The sequence below is a fragment of the Diadema antillarum genome, unplaced genomic scaffold (assembly GCF_040938485.1).
Source record: "Diadema antillarum isolate AM-2024a unplaced genomic scaffold, OU_Dant_1.0 seq00001150_RagTag, whole genome shotgun sequence".
NCBI classification, from domain to species: Eukaryota; Metazoa; Echinodermata; class Echinoidea; order Diadematoida; family Diadematidae; genus Diadema; species Diadema antillarum.
In genome coordinates, this window is record NW_027271961.1 from 160,186 (window position 1) to 165,286 (window position 5,101).

Sequence of the window (5,101 nt, forward strand, 5' to 3'; positions counted from 1 at the left end):
TTAGAATTTCTCTTTATCTAATAAGGCAATTGGTATGACAACAGAGCTTTTCAAAATGTATACTAAACAGAAGGAAAAGTACATCAGTAAATCAAACAATATAGGGGCAAGAAATTTGCTAAATAGTTCTCACGAAAAACACCAAATGCTAGCCTCTCTTTTCTACACTACGATGATAACTGCATTGTAATAACGAAATTTTTCTACTTCAACCTAGGAAATGTTCTCCGTCTTACAATGTCATCCTTACACAACATTCATTCTTCCCATGAATTGTTAGTGTAGTGGAATGTGTGTGTGTGTGTGTGTGTGTGTGTGTGTGTGTGTGTGTGTGTGTGTGTGTGTGTGTGTGTTTGTATTATCTATATGTTCTGAGCTTGAATAATTCATAACGAGTTTTCATAAACTTTTATTAGTTTGTTTTCTTTTGTCTACAACTAGTCACATGTCACGTAGAACTGCCCAAACATCTCGTGTACGATCATGCAACATTGAATTTTCCTCAAACCGATTTCTTTGCCCCGTTTTATCTGACTTCGTTTTATTTATCTGCTTTTGTGCTCTCACACAACGATCAAGAGGTAAAACCTTCCATTACACGAGGCATATAGGGCCTACCATTTTCTTCTTCAGTCGAGTAGGGAAGGCTTTGTTTCCATAGTAACCCTTCACCTTGCCAACCAAAGTACGTGTCATTGCTCCCTGTCATCCATCCTTCCTATACTAAGCTCTTCAATTTCCAGACTAGCAAATTTCACGACTGCTCAGAAATGGTACGTAGAATGAACAAGAGCGAGAAATTCAGGTCATGCTATCATGAAACTCTTCAAAATCTGACAATTTGTTCTAGTTCAGCAACTTTGATACAGCTTCAATCATTCCCATCTCTGCTCATTAAATTATTCATAGCGGTAATCTCAGTAAACAGTCTTACCGTGTCTGCAGGCGATATAGAGCAATAGAACTCGTTTCAAAGCAATATTCCATTCAGTGGGACGGTGAAACCAAGTTTGAGCGTCAAGGGACACATTCTCTTGCTTGAGTGATTTGATGCTGACATTTTTCGCACGTATTTCTCACAATTCCCTCACGTTTGCCTCTGACTATCCTCCTTCGTGTTACATTACCTCTTCCACCAACATGGTATCACCTGTCCTTTCTACTCGATACTCAGGGGTGATTCGAAATAGGACTCACGCTGGTCACGATATATTTACCTGACACACTTATGACTGCCATGGGCATTTGATGACCACCAAATGATAGTCAACATGGGAGGGATTTGACATGAACTTGATTTAAACAAATCTTCTTTTTGTTTGGCTGATTCCATAGCAACATCCGATCTCAAAGCTTAGAAAAGGGTAAAAAAAACCCCTTAAACAAAGCCACACACACAGTAAACGTATAAAGCAACCCTAGACCAACCAACAAGCATGTTTTGTGATATACAGCAATGCAATCATAAGTATCATTTTGGCTCCTCTGGTGTATGTAGCTATACAATCTTCGTATCTTTACCACAGAAACCGTTGAGAAATGCAAATACTGGAAACCACGCTTCACTTTCACACGTAAAATTGAAGCGTATACATGTGAGACATGTACAACTGCAATTTTCTGGTTTGCAAAGCAGACTAAAAGTTTGCGTGGTGATATAAAATGTTCTCTTGCTTGATAAACCATTCAGAATTCCACGTCTTGATCACCTCTCTCTCTCTCCTAGCCTGATTTCCAACCTTCGTCGAGCTCCCTCTCCTCCCTCCTTCCTGTCTCCTCTTTCTCCTCCAACCGACTTCCGAACTCTTTACCTGATTCCCACTTATTCTTCCTTACAACAGTCCTTCCGTCTCCATTAAGGCAACCTTAGCTCACCGCTGCCCTTCGACTGTCACTATTTGCTTCCCTACACTCTCCCCATGTCGCTTCCCTCTCCCACCCTCCTCTTTCTAGGATCTTCTTTCGTCAAACAACAGTCCTTTCAAGGAACACGTAGGCTGACGCATGGTGTTACCGCAAACCTCCTTTTCTCATTTACATGTAGGCCTATGATATAGGTGTATTCCTTGAAACTTTGACTACCATTGAAAAAAAAAAATTGAATGCCTCCACTGTCTACGACTGTGGTCCCGGATTAAGGTGTGAGTTACAGGGTGCCCTTCTATACAGTTATAATTTCACACTTATTATTTCTCCTTGTCCATGCACACATACATGAGCCATTTGACTCAATGATAGACAAAGTTGGATGGAATGTCTGTATACTAGTATTAGAAGTATGTTTTTTTTTTGTTCCTACGTTTCGAATTGTGTTTTGATGAGTTTGATATTGTTTTGTCCAGTGATAGGCCTATATACAGTATTGAGTTCTGAAATATGAGACATAAATTCCATTCTACTGACAACAATAATCTGAAAAAGTTGCAAACATGGTACTTTTGTTTTCTCACGTCATACAGCAATGATCCAAATTCTGAAGGCTCAGGCAGTCACATCAGCAACCACGTGTCTCAGTCGCGTTTGTCCTCTAATAGGAATAGACTGTGTTGAAAGCCAAAGCCCCTGATCATTTTAAAAAAGGAGGGAAAAGAAAAAAAAATAATGTCAGCTCCAAGTGTCACATGTTGTCAATTATTGATGCTGTTTCCACGATATTATTACACTCTGATATCTGCCAAAGGCAATATTCCACGGTGTAGGCCTACACCTTGAAAGCATTGCCACGACTGAGTATGTTAATACACAGTGCATTGTATGCATGTCGATTCATACTGGCCACATAGTGTAAGCATTTTGAATCACATAGGGCGAGCATATAGTGTTCACACAGGGGGAAAGATGGTGGATCTAAACCCCAGGGCCCAAATCACACGGGCGAGCATAGTGTTCACACAGGGCCACCGAAGGTGGTGGTGTAGGCCTTAATCCCCTTGGCATAAATGACATAGGGCGAGTATAGGCCCAGTGTTCACACAGTGCTAAGGCGGTATAAACCACAGAGGGTAAATACTACGATAGCGAAGGCATATTATAGTAGATCCTACATGCTTGTGGTCATGCCTTGTAGAAAGGAGAATCGTTTTCTGTGTCAATCCGTCTCTTGGGCATTGAATGAGACATGACTGTAAGATGAGATTTTCTTGCTTTCCGGTGAAGTCCTCTTTATCCACAAATCTGTTCTCCCTGTGGCAAGACATTTCGCCTTCCTTCTCTAGCTACTGTCTGCAAAAACCCAAACAAGCCAAGATTAAGATTCCAAACTGTCCTCATTCATGTGAGCTTTGTCATAATTAAATAAGTTACCGAAAAAGAAGAGGTCACGAGGAAATCGGTCAAACAGAAGCACAATTTCTGCAAGATAACGACATCGACTTGGCGGCAAACTGCGGTCAGAAATTAACGACCCCGCTTAATTCTCCATTAGAACTTTATCATAGTTTGAAACCCTCCTTGCAGTAATCATGACTTCTTGAAAATTAATCTTACTGTTTGGAAAAAAATATTGCCACAAATGACACACTAGAGGCATGTACTTACTTTGACTAAGGTCCCGTAATGCTTTTACCCCTGTACATTGTCAAAGGCTTGAATTCGGCAATAAAAAAAAGTGACTGATGTCTGATATGGCATCATCCTACTTTCCAAGATAGGCTTTGGAGACACCACCACTTCATAACGGCATTACTTAGGAGTTCAAGGAGCTTCATTCCAAAGTAAACCGCGACAGTAAATTCAGCCTCTATACAAGGTGAGCACAACTCTTCCAGAAGAGCCCTGCCATTAGGCTTACTATTTACCCTGCTGCGTTACGCAATATTTATACTCGGTTAACTCACTTGAGCCAAGAAGGACTTCTGTCAGCAACACTTCCTGTCCGAAATGAAAGCAATTAAGGCAGGATTCGAACCTCAGACTTCTCGATCACAAGCCACAGCCTTATCCACTACACCATTGGGGTATAGTCAGGTAGTAATCATACGGTCGATTCGTATCCTGTGTTTATAGGTCTTTCTCTTGATAACTGTAATTTTGACAATCCTAGGTGGAGGACGAATCGATGATTTACTTTATATCTTAACTACTCTCAAAGGACCACGTAATGGCTCCAGCATGAAAGGAATATAAATCAATAGATCGATCATCCGACGTACTTAGCTACAATTTGGAAATAGATAAAAGTCAAAAGTGCTGAATTCCATACAGTTCTGTACATTAATGTTTATTCTTGGCTATAAAATGCTGTTATACATCTTAACATACGTAATTTGCAGTAAACAAAGAGAATAAACTGTATGCAGTAGACACGAAATTAGGAAAAAACAATCATTTTTTTTAAATACAGGATTCTAAACTTCCTACCAAGATGGAGAAAGGGCAACTGTTAGCACCTTTAAGAGTTGACATTTGGTTATAAGACAGTTGTAATCCGTCCTCTGTTGATGTTTCTATTCAATGGACAAGATTGTATCGGTTACCACTTGAACTCAAGCAGCAAAACATTCACTCAAGCAGAATTTGGTATAAACTATTTTTCATGCTAGCGAAAATATCGTTACTCCACAAAAACACCAAAACACTCCATCCTGCAATCTCGCATTCTTGCATTGCTGCCCTCTATTGCTCATTGTGTGCTGACCGCATTACACTGTATACACGATCCTGGACAAAAAGAAGGGGGGGGGGGGAGGTTGGGGATCTTGGCCATCTCTTTATCCACCCCGTATTATACCCCCTGTTGCCTCCTTTGCCCTACTGGCAGCGGAATATTTGGACCCTGAAATGAAATATCGATTCCCTAGTTGTACTGTTGTTATATCGTGCGTTTCATCATATTCATTTCTGTTGAATTTTTGAAGGCTATTTCCATTACTATGCCATTATTCATTTATTTATTCATATTTTTTTTTTCTGCGAAGGACAGACCAGTGCATTATGTCACGTCCTCTCCATACAAATGAAATGTCATCTATCCCGAACTCTGTACCACAAGGTAGGGCAGAATTTAGCCAGGAAATGGTTTTCTATCGTATCAGTAGGCAAATTCGATTCAAACCTTTTGTTAAAAACTGAAGACACAGAACCCATTTTCTTTTTTTTTGGG